This window comes from Lemur catta, chromosome 14 (genome assembly GCF_020740605.2).
Source record: "Lemur catta isolate mLemCat1 chromosome 14, mLemCat1.pri, whole genome shotgun sequence".
Taxonomy (NCBI): Eukaryota; Metazoa; Chordata; class Mammalia; order Primates; family Lemuridae; genus Lemur; species Lemur catta.
The window spans coordinates 34849757-34862809 of NC_059141.1; the positions used below are offsets into that span (position 1 = coordinate 34849757).

At 35.1% G+C, this 13053-nt stretch overlaps 1 protein-coding gene across 2 annotated transcripts in view; it reads left to right on the plus strand.

Moving 5' to 3' along the window:
- PRKG1 (protein kinase cGMP-dependent 1) overlaps positions 1–13053 on the plus strand; it is a 1158333-nt gene that overhangs the window by 863024 nt on the left and 282256 nt on the right. The window lies entirely within an intron of this gene.

Below are 13053 nucleotides of genomic sequence, written 5' to 3' on the forward strand. Positions count from 1 at the left end.
TTCATCCAGTAAAATGGGGATAATATAATTATGTATACTTTGGAAGGTTTTATGAGCTTTTGGGAAGATAAAATAAAATATGTTATTACTATTATTTTATAATTCTTATTATTTTTGAAGTGGATGCTGGTAGGGGAAGATTACATGGGTAGGCCCATCAGGGAGAATGCATTTTATACTATATGAGCATGTACACATTTTTTAAAAAGTCTAAAAATTCTTCTGGCTATGTATTAGTGCTTGGTTCAGTTTTCATTAGTTCATCATACAAGTCAGATAACCCTTGCTGTTTTGAATCATTCCAGCTATTATCTTTTTTATGCTCTTACTATTGTTTCATTGCCACCAAATGTTGTTAGCCAGAATTTAACATTATTTTGAGTTATGTCCTTTTTAGAATCTAAACTTATTTCATGTAATTTTGTTACAGTAGCTATAGCAGAAGCATCACAAAAATTTTTGTTTATTTGCTTTTGATGTGGAAAATACATCCCATATGGTCAAGTTGAGAAGACTTCTGCCCTTTTGTGATTGGTACTGGTTCTTGTTTGGTCTCATTAATTTTAAAACCATCATTCATTTTTAAAAAGTCACAAAAAAATAAAATCCATAATCCATTACAAGCATGAATAAACATACACACACACACAAACACACATATGCACACAAATTCCGAATCATATAGAGAAGTAGAGCCTAGGCTTAGCAAATATATAAATATATAAAACAAATATATAAAATTAACAGCAAGCTCTGATTTCACCTCTCTTCATCCTTAATGAGTTTGTAAATGCTTAGTCAGAAATTAAGGATGTGCTACTTAGTTTTGAGAGTACTTGACCATGTCCTTAATACGCTTCACTTGTCTTTGTGGGCCTCTGGTAAGTACTTTATAAAAGAGAATTTTTTAATATGTTGTGTGGCCATTAAACAGCATTTTAATTTACCAGTGGGAATAATATTACACATATATATTAGATAAATGCAAAAGAACTACATAATTAAAGAAGAAAAATCTTTAATTTCCTCTCAAATCTACTAAAATGTCGTTTGCTATAAGAATTTATGCTGATGAGTGAGCGTGTTTATTTACATTATCTTAGTTATTCCTGTGAATGACTTAAATACTGAGAAAAATTGAGACTATTTGTTGAATCTCTGGAAAAGTTGAAACAGCCAGCTAATGGGAGCCCTTTACATACTTGGCTTGCTCTGTACTTCCTTTGAATTAAAATGAAAATCAATGGGGCATTTCTATGGTTCTATACTTCCCTTCTTTTAAAAGGATAGCTCAACTCTGTTTCCCATGACTTCTCTTTATTCCTTGCAAAGTAGGTATTCACAAATATTCCCTGCTTTTTCTGGTTTGAAGTAAAAAACTAGGCTCTTATTTCCTTTCCTTTTAAACAGTTAGAGCCCCATCTTATTTATTTCACAAAAGCTCTTCTCCTATTTTGAGGATCAGCCTTTTACTGATGATCAACTTCCTACTACTAAGTACGTAGTCCCAGATGTGTACTTTTCTCCCAAGGTCAGTCCTTGCTGCTCCTGAACAGCTCTGTCTACGGGCAAGAGAGAACCCTGGTGATGTGAGATGAGGATATGGGGCTGGGACCAGGCCTCTGTTTATAGTTGTTGTCACCGGTACAAGTTTAGATACCCATGATGGCTGTAGTGGTTTTTCAAAGTTCAGGGAAGAATGGGCCTAACCTTTCATTTAGTGTCAGCCAGAGATATCGTCCACCAAAAGTGACTGGGATCCCAGACACGAAGTTCTGTAGACTCATTCAGACATGCAGGTTCCTCCATGCCATTCTGTTTCTGAGGAATGTGGGAGGGTTTACTGGGATCTCAAAGCACCATTTCTCTTCACTTTTGACATTCTATTACTTCTCTTAAGTTTTTTCTTCTCTTCCCTTCCTTTCTCTCACCAAAGCACCAAAACCCATATCCATTTCCTGTTCTAGAATGAGTAACCCATACTTTAGAGGCAAAATTCCCATCTGGTCACAGTAGATATTATCATTATCATCCATACAACAAAATGGAGAGGGAGGACAATTTTACTTTTCAGTATCCAGGATTGGGGAGATAATCAAAGCTGGATAGGGAAAAGAATTAACTTATCATTGTAGTGATTCTATTTTGCTCTGTGCCCACTTGCTTTGTATGAAAAAAGCACTCTATTTCATTGAGTTTCAGGGACCATCAATTGTAAGACACCTCCTAATTTCAGAGACAGTAAATGAAAAACACAATCTTAGAATCAATGAAATTTAGTACATAGTTTATATGTGTAGTTTAGCAATTAATTTTCTTTTGTTCTGAGTATTTTTTTTTCTTTTAAAAAATATAAAATGTTTGGAAAATGCAAATGATAGTAAAGAATATTATGATCATCACTTAAACATTAATCATGTGGCTTAAAAAATAAAACTTTAACCCTGGCATGGTGGTATGTACCTGTTAATCCCAACTACTTGGGAGGCTGAGGTGGGAGTATCTCAATTGATCCATTTCTTATTCATAGATATTTAGGCTGTCTCCTTGTCTTCATTATTCAAGGTGGCAGTGCTGTTAACATTCTGATGTATGTCTCTTTGTGTGCATACATGAATTTCTCTAGCCTATATAGACATATAAGAGTAAACTGTGGAGTCCTGAGATGTGCATTTTCAGTTTTACAAGATATTGCCTTGTTGCCCTTCAATATATACCCATCAGCAGCAGCATTGGGGTGTTCTCAATACTTCTCATCCTCAACAAGGCTTTCGATATTTTTTCAGTCTCATGAGAATATAAATGCATCTGATTTTAGATGAAATTTTTCTTTCTATGATTATTAGTGATATTGATACATCTTTTCATGTTTATTGGCCTTTGGACTTCCTGTTCCATGAATTTCCAAATTGCTTATCATTTATCTGTAGGGTTGTCTGCTTTATCGTACAAGTCTTTAAGAGTTCTTTATACATTCTGAGCACAAATCCTGTATCGGTAAGCACTACAGATAATCTCTCAATCTATAATTTTTCTTTTTACCTTTTTAAAGTCTGTTATTTGTCTTCAAAAGTGTTCTAATTTGAATGAAGCAAATTTATCATTTCATTTCCTTTATACTTCATTGATTGTTTGTCTTTTTAAAAATGTTTTTAAGAAATCCTTTTTCCCTATCCTAGAGTTACAATAATATTTTTCTATGTTTTCTAAAGGTTTACAAATTTGCTTTTTATTTAGGTGTTTAAATAACCCGGGGGGCCTTTTTCCCCTTTTCTATATGAATACTCAATTTTACTAGTAACATTTAATCCATTTCCCTCACTTATATCCAAGGCGTCATGTATTAATGACTGTGTCATATATTAATATCATGTGTCTGTAGAGGATTCTTTGTTTTTGGACATTTTATTCTCTTCCATCCATCAATGTGGGTCAATATGGGACTATATAGGTCAATATCATGCTCTAAATCATTATTACTTTATGGTAAGTAGGTTGGTACCCTCTCCTCTGTATTTTTCAAAATTGTCTTGACTCTTTTTGGCTTTTTCCTTTTCATATGAATTTTGCAATCAGCTTTTTAAGTGCCCTACACCTAAATAATGACACAAATTCAGTGACAATTTTAATTAAAAAGTTATTGAATTTGTATATAATTTATAGGTTAGTATGCTATGATTTAATGTCTTTATGATATTGAATGTTCTTATTCACAAATATGATATAACTCTCCATTTATCCAGATTTTTAAAATGTCAATAAGTTTTATAATTTTCTTAAAAGACTTATGCATATTTTCTAAGGCTCATTCCTTGGTTTCTTATATTTATTATTGCTTTAGTATTAATGATATTTATTTTTTGTCCCTATATATTTTTGATGAAAGAATAGAGGTTTATAAAAACATTTTTTTAATTTACAATATATATTAAATTGTCATTTCAGCCGAGTGCTAGCTCACCATGATTTACGACATATATGTCAGGAGTTTCACATACTCAGAATATTTCATTGCCATATGGAGGGCAGTTTCTTTTTAGATACGACTTTGGAGATATGAAAGTGGCTTTTCTTACCAATTTTAAAATTTCCAGTTTTAAAAAATAAACACTATTTATTTTTGCCCACTTCCTAAGTAGTATTTTTTAAACTGTAGATTGTGACTCATTAATGAACTTAGTGAAATTAATATACTGAGCTATTACCAGCGTTTTAAAAAGAATAGAAAATATAGGATAGGAATATAAAAAATACATTGCAAGTGGTAAGGATTTTGGATTGTATATGATTCAAGTATTGTTTCATGAATCTTGTTTCATAAATCTCATGTAAGTGTGTGTGTATATTATATTTGTGTGTGTATATTTGGAAATTGATAAATAACTTCAGCAGAAGTATGAATACTGTATTTTTTGTTTGTTTGTTATGTTTAAATATAGTCTTGGTGGCATGGCCTGAGAAATAGACTCTGGGTATTACTTTTCCAAGTTGTCAAAGAGATGGTTTCAATGAGCCACTTGTTGAAGGCCACTATTCCCACCACAACTATTTTAAGGCCACATAAGAAGGAGATTCACAAAAACTACTCTTGGTCATGTAGTCTGGAAATAGACTCGTGTGTTTCTTGGTCATTTATTCATGAGTAAATTGTAGGGCAGTCTTTTTGAAGTGAATTATAATTACCTCCTTAAAAAATTTACTCAATAGGGATTATAAAATATAAGATAACCAGAACAATATGAGCTATTCACATATATATTTCTGAATATTTCCTCCAATTATATTGATACATAATAAGACTTGCATCGTAATAGAAAAGTTATACATCAGCTACTTGATTTTTTTTTAGCATCTTTAGCATCTTCTGTATATTCAATACTCTATGTTCAGCATTGGACTGAGCACTGCATTCAATATATACAACTAAGACTTAAATCCGACCTTCCTGAAGCCTAACATTTAATTCAGGAGTCCATATGAACACATACGAAATATTTAGCACATAGTACAAGATAGTATAGATGTTATAGGAGGCAAGATGATAGAGGGGGTGGTTTGCATTTTTAAGGACTAGAATTGTGAGAGAAGACTTTGTGGAAGGAATAAACCAATTATGTAGGGCTTTGAATAAAAAATTCAGTGTAGATTGGTAGAACAGAGGAGAATAGAATTATAGATGAGACAAAAATAATGAGAAAAGTAATAAATGCTCAGAGCTTGTGTACAATGCTATCAAAGAGAGTTGTCATTCAGGAATTAAAGGTATATGATAATAGTGTCAGAGAAATAAGATTGGCTAGGTAGAGTGCAGACTGGTTGTTGTGAACTTCATGTTTCCAGAATTCTAGGTTTTGATAGAATAATATTCAAAAATAAAAATAAAATATACATAAATATTTATATATATTAAATAAAATAAAATTCCTTGTTTAACCCAAAATTCTTCAGGTTTCATTTACCTACAGTCATAAACAAACTCATATTTACATGAATAGCCACATTTTGCTGCTGAACTTCCTCAGTATGTCAGAGGATGTCTTCTCAGATTTCCTAGTGGATGCCGTCTGCCCACAGAGTGCTTGTGAGAGGCAGCTGACCACTGTCTGTAAGAGCATGACTTGACTGCTAGGTCATTGTCTGCTGGGGTCCCCAGAGCTGCATGGTGCTCCATTTAGGCCCCACTGCATTAGACCCATACTATGATCCATACAGAAACGGGAAGACTCCATCATTCTCAACCATATCATAATTTATCATCTCGTCTTTGAAATAATGCCATTTGTGTCCCAGGTCTCATAAACTCCTTTTTGGAAAAGGTCCATGGGCTTTCATTTGTAGCACTCATTGCTGAGTTTTAAGATCTAGTCCAAGTCTCCAGCACAGGTTCAACGAACAGCCATCAGCACTTCTAGTTCCCATTGATAACTAGGGTTTTGATACTAGATTGTGCTATTTATGCATCTTCCCTTAAGTTGAGTTTTCCACCAGGGGCTTCCTCAGTTTGTCTCCAGATAATCTCGTGCTAAACCTTCCCATCCAGTTTGCAAAACCACCACCACTCTGAATCCCAATTAAGCATTTCTGGGAATTCCACTGCCTCTGTAGAGTCCTCTGAGTTCTTTGCCATGCAAGTAACAAACAACTTGACATTTCCTCATTTAAACTTGAGGCTTTGATTTAATCTGTTCCAAGGAATTTTGCATAGTGAGTAAAGCCCCATTATTAACATGATCACTGTTGCACAAATTCAGCCATTATTGTTGTCTGGCCAAGCTAGCTTGATTTGGCACTCCCTGGCTAGGATCAGGTTTGGATGCATTTATAAAATGCTCTCTGTTTAACTGTCCAAGATAAAAATGGCATTTAAAATTCTTATGTAAATTACTGAAGGATTAATCCTGGAGACTCATTAATTGAAAGAGGTTATTTTTGCAGGATTAGAACAGCATGCCAGTTTTTAGACTTATTCACTGCTGCTTATTGTCCTATTTGTAAGTTTTAATGTGAATCTTTTAATTTAAGTGGTCAAGAGAAATTTTAACAAGATGTGTGTATGAATCAGTATATCCTAACTGATTAAAGCAGACCTTTTAGATTCCACAGTTTACTAGATTTATTATGAATTTCCAAACTGTCCATCATAACTTTGCCATATCGAAGTGTTTATTAAAAATTCAGTTATCTAAGGAGTAGGACCAACTAAATGGAATATGAAAAAGCAACTTATTTACCTCATTCCTTCCAGAAACATTTATTAAAGACCCATAGTATATTTGAAGCTATGTGTATATATTCAGGCTACTAAGAACACAATAATTAAGCCAATGATTAACATAAAGCTCCTGGCCGTGAAGAGCTTACATTTTGCAACAAACACAAAAATCTACAATTACCTTGCAGTTTGGTAAATATTTGCATACAGATACATTATACTGGTAATAAATAACATTTGTTTACTTTACATGGCCTTTGCCAAGTAGTGTTCTAAGCACTTTACATGTATTAATTCATTTAACCTTCACATCCACCCTATGCAGTAGGTGCTGTTACTGTTGGTGCTATTTGAATAGCAGGAAACTGAGGTACTGAAAATACAGGGTATAGGTATCACTTTTTGGCTGAATCAGTCTGCATCTCCATCTGCATTTCTAGATGATTGGCCTTCCTGCTGTCCAGATTATTTCTGTGACTAAGGTGGGGTGAGGACTTGAAATAAGGCAGTCTGGGGGCATCATAAGATGTTATTGCCTTGGTTGTTTAGTATACTCAACCTAGAATCCTATGTGTGGGTCAGGGGGAATGGGGTGGGATTGGAGGAAACTTTTCAGGACATCTCATTTTCGTCTTATTATCTAGGTGAGTGAAGGTGAAGTCACTCAGCTCCCTTACCTTTCCTGTTTCCAACCTTTGCATGGAATTCCACATTTAGCCTCTAACCTCTACTTTGAACCTCAACTTTGAATTAGATGTTCAAGAAAATCCCCCATACCTGAGATGAGACATTAGATACTGAAGTTCTAAACTGGACAAGAATGAAGCTGACTTCTTTATCAAAAGACTTTTTCCTGAGCTCACTTTGACCCAAACCAGATCTCTCCTTGTCTCTCTCAATGTACGACTTGTAATTTAGGCAGTTCTGAACCCAAAGCACTCACACAAGGCAGAGCTAGGCATAACCATTGGTTTTTCTTTTTTGATTTATTAGGCTAAAAAACTTTATATTTATTATAAAGTATATAATCATACATATGTACATATCTCATAAGCATTTGTGAATCCATTATTGTATAATGTCATTGACTTATATTTGGGATTATTAAGCCCTAGGAACAGTTAGGTGAAAGTTACAAGGAGAGAATTTCAGCTTAATATGAGGAGTGAAGAACTAATAAGGTTGGTTAAAGATGGTGATAGCCATGGCAACAGCAAAGAAGTCAAACTCTGTAAAATGATTTAAAGAGGTTTATTCTGAGCCAAATTTGAGGTCCATGGCCTGGAGCCACATCCAAGAAGCCTTAAGAGACCTCACTGTAGTTAGGTTACAGTTTAATTTTATACATTTCAGGAAGACAGGACTTAACACATAAAGTCATAAATCAATACGTGGATGGCATACGTTGGTTTGGCCTCAAAAGGTGGGACATCTCAAAGCGAGGGGGCTTACAGGTTATAGATGGGTTTAAAGACTCTTTGATTTATAATTGGTTGAAGAAAGGAAGCTTTCTCTAAAGGCTTAGAATGTTTTAAGTTAAGATAAGGAAGTGTGTTAATCAGAGACAAGCCACCAGCCATATGCCCAGACTCAAGTGATATGTTATGTAAATTGAGGACTTGCAGGTTTGTCTTGCTTAGCCTTAGGCCTGTTAATGAATTATAAAGGATACCAACAAGAAGGAGGGGGGCATGATGAGGCGTATCTGACCTCCTTGTCATGGCCAGTTTTAGGGTAGCCGCTTGGCCAAGAGGGAGTTCATTCAGTCAGCTGGGAGTGGGGGGTGCTTAAGATTTTGTTTTAGTTTACAGCTACTACAGTAATTACTGAGCTTCCTGACACTAAAGGGATGCAAGTGATTGCTGGGTGTTCTCTTGAGAAATATTTTGAGTCAAACAAAAAATGAAGAAAAAATTGTATTACATAATTCCTATATCCCTATCATCCATGAAATTTTGTAAGAGTCCTTAGTTTTTCAAATGTCACACTCCCTTTTACTCACAAAATCGTAACGTGGTCTTGGAACACGCTCCTGTGTTCCAAATGTACATCTGTCTTTTCTCTTTAATGTATAATTAAACCTTGCAAAATATTTCTTTTTAACAAATAGGCAGCATATCTCTTAGAAAGTAATTAAAATAAACTAGAAAAAACAAGTGACAAACTAAAGAAACAGTACCAAGTACATAGTGAATAAAACATTTATTGACCTGCCTTAAAATTATTTGTTTTCAATTAGAGAGAATCATAAGAAAGGTTTTTCTGGATAAGAAGGAGTTGCAGCAGCATCTTATTAGAAAAGGATTCAGTGAAGTGGAAAGCCGAAAGGATGTGATTATACATTGATTAAAGCTATAAAAAGGCAAAGTTTTCCTGATGTCCAGAGATGCACAGCCAATCTGAATGTCATGAATTTAGAGGGTGGCCTGCCACGTGTTCTTCTCTTAGCGTTCTTAAAGTTAATGTTTGTTGGTAATGATCCAGCAAAATGATAAAATTCACTTATCATCCTATGGATATGGCCTAAATAGTTTGCAAGAGGTCCTTATTCCTTATAATACATTTGTTTATAATAAATATGTTTGGCTTATTAGTTTATTCCCCCGAAGACCTCATAACATTGTTTACAGAATTGTTAGAAGATAATCTTTTGTATCTTAGAATTTCAAATGAGATGGTTTCTAGACATCACCATAGGAAGGCAGGAGACAGGAAGGAACAAAACAATGGGGATATAACTGGAAGTGTCAGTAGGGGTAAGTTGGGAAAAGAATTTTCTATCAACAACTGTTCCAGTTGGAAAGAACCTCTAAGAGAAAGATGGCTAGAACAGGTATGTTCAAAAATAGCCCACAGGCCAAATCCAGCACACCTGTCTTTGTATGATCTGTGACATAGGAATAGTTTTACATTTTTTAATGGTTGGACAATAATGAAAAGAAGAATAATATTTCATGTGTGCCACATGAATATTATATGAAATTCAGATTTCAGTCTCTGTAAGTATTTTATGAATATAGCCATGCTCATTAATTAACATATTTCCTATGGCTACTCTCCAACTCCTATGGCTACTTTCCAACTTGAAGAACAGAGATGAGTATTTGCGACAGGAACCGTTTGGCCCGCAAAGCCTGAAATGTTTACTATCTGGCTCTTTACAGAAAAAGCTTGCCAGCCCCTCAGCTAGAGAGTAAGTTAGAGAAGTTGAAATGAACATCAAGATAAAGTATGGGTTTCCTTTATTGAACTGATATTTGTCCAATGGTTGTTGAAAATTTGTATCTTGGTCTTCATGCCCAACCTATTAAATCAGAATCCAGGAGCAAAAGGCCTGGAAATTTGTGTTTTCTTTTTGTTAAGTACCCAAGTGTGTGCTCTCATCAGGAAAGTTTGGGAGTTACTTGTGCTGGCCTTGAAAAGGCTTTATAACCAGACAGGGTTGGAGTCTGCTCCCTACTACTTACTGGCTGGGAAACCTAGAGCTCTTTTGGACAACATGATATACTTGACTTCATAAGCCTCAATTCATTCATTTGTATAATGATAGAAACAATACCTAACTCATCAGGTTGTTATGATGATTTAATTAGGTAATGTATTTAGATTAGATATGGTATTAACACAGTGTCTACCCCACAGTAAATGCTTAATAAATATCAGATATCATTGGTATTAGTATAAATAGTATTAGCAGTAGTTTTAGGGGAGATCAATTGAGGCATCATGGTACAGAAAGAGGACTGTATTTAGAGTTATAATGGAAGCATGACTATGAATTCCAATTCTGTCACTTAATAACTGTGTAACATTGAACCACATAGATTTATTGGGATTCACTTGCTTCACCTATAAAGTGGAAATGAAAATAGTTATATATCTCAGAGTCATTTCTAAAACTCTGAATATGACAAAAAGCAGTATTCATGTTAGCTACTCTGTTCCAGTGTGTAATATAGAGCCTGGCACAGTTTGATTAATACACATTTACTGTGTCAAAGTGAATCTAACTGACTCATGCCTGCTGTAGAGGAATATTTCCTACTTCAGCATTCATTTTTCCTCCTAAATGCTCTTTGCTCAAATGCATATATTTTGTAAATGTCTTTAGCTTTTCCTGTCTATAGTTAAGTCAAAATTTGTTTTCAATTAAGAGTTCACTTTCTCCTGCTGCTTGTTTCCTCCACTGTAGTCAAAATCCTGCTGATGAGATGAAAAAGGATTGCTGTGGGAAAGGCAGGGATGTTACCAGTGGAAGATTAGAAGTTTGCATGTTGTATTTAACAAGTTGTAGGAAATTTAAAAGGAGGGAAAAAATGTAAAAATGATTTCTCTCAGCCCTCTAAAATCTTACATGTACTCAAAGTGTTTTCCAGGCAGAAATTTAAGTGTAGAGGTAGAAATGACATGTATAAGATTTTAAAATGTGAGAAGCAAAGTCTTCTGGCTTGCACTCAGTTTTCAGTAACTGCTAATTTGTAGTAGTATAACAGGATCATCAAAGGTTTCTGTTCAGCGAAAGTCTTTTCTCTATTTTGCCCTAATGTCTGTCTTACCCCAAACCACTCCCCAAAGCTGTTAACTGGGTGGCAACTACTAAACAATGAAAAGAATTATTCGTGACAACAGTTAGTTTGGGAGGTACAGGCTGTGGTGCTTGCACACTGCTGTATCTTTAGTGACTAACACAGTCCCTGGCACAGAGTAAGTGGTCAAAAACATTTAATGAATGAAAGTTCAGTGACCATTCTTCACAGAAACACCATACTTTTATTTACTTTCCAATTGAAATCAACAAAAATATAGGTGGTGTGGTACTTCTCAGACAGCCTTGGCCATTATTTACTTCAAATTCTGTATTCTCAGTATTACACAAACTATGCATAGTCAGTAATTAGTACAAGCTTTCTTGGTTGTTTGTGACTATCAGTAAGTCTGTGACTTTGGGATCAAGAGATTGCCTCTGTTTTTGCTTTTGATATGGATTCCCACTGAGCAAAATTAGGCATTTGCCCTTATATATCCATTGCTTAGGATTGGGATGAAGGCATTTGTTTTCTCTCTTGTCATTAAAGGTGTATTAATGAATTATTATTACAACAAAATTCATATTTCTATCAAGAAGTCTGTGTATTTGATTCTAGTGGGAATCATAAGGGCATAAATATAGTTATCATGAGAAAGTCATAGGACACTGAATTTGCCTGCAAAACCATGAAAATTAGGGTGCTCTCCAAGTTTTTGTCTGTAAAATGACAATTACGTAATAATTCATTGAAAATGATGGACTCAATATTCTAGATTGTTGGGACATAATGACTAGATGCTTTGCCTATATATGAAATGAACCAGAAGTGTTTGGTCATTAAATATGAAATGTCTGATTTCAAACCAAATCATAATTTGATATCTCTCAAACAAGAAGCAGTACAATTAATCAAAGTATGTGCCTAAACTATTGACACAGTTTTTGCCATCTTAACGATTGCTTATTTATGCCAGCAGTGGAAGAATCCTGTCAAGTGAGTGGCCATGAAATTGTGAAAGGCGTTTTCCAAAGCCTGTTGAGAATTGAATGTTTTTCCTTGCAAGAAGTGGTCCAAAGCCTGGAAGAAGTGGTAGTCAGTTCATGCAAGGTCTGGTGAATATGGTGGATGATAGAGTTTCCAAGTTCAGCTCTTGCTGCCAAACCCAGAAGAGCCAATATACTGAGGCAGTCAGGGTTGCAATGGAGAAAGGTTTAATTCTGCAGAGCGCTAAGCAGGGAGACAGGAGGAATTTTTTAAATCCTCCTTTTTGAGTATTTGGGAGATGGAGTTTTTAAAGATAGTTTGGCAGGTAAAAGATTAGTAAATTGGGTTTGCTAATTGGTTAGGTTTGGGCAAAATTATAAGAGTGTAGAAATCATCTTGTGTTGAGTCAGTTCATGAGTTGGGGTCACAATTCCAGTTGAGTCAGTTTCTTGGTATGGGCCGTTGGTCTGGGTGGGTCAGCCAATCCACTGGAATGTGGGCCTGGAAGATATCTCAGAAACTACATTTAGGTTTTGAAAAGGTGATGTTATCTACAGAGAAAGTTAAGAATCTTTAAGACCACCAGCTATGTGGCTCCAGAGTGGCAATTATAGAGAAGCAAATAGGAGGACAGTGGCTGATTATCACCAAGCAAATGAGGGGAGAGTGGCTGGTTATTATTATTTTTAGCTAGACCTGTGCCTTTGCTGTTTTAGGCCCTTACCATAGTTCGCACCTTGCACCCCTTTCTTGATTTGTAATGGGTGGTTTCACAGCCTCTGTAGTTTGGGCAGCATTGTTTGTGCAACATGTTGTTGAGTGTCGTCT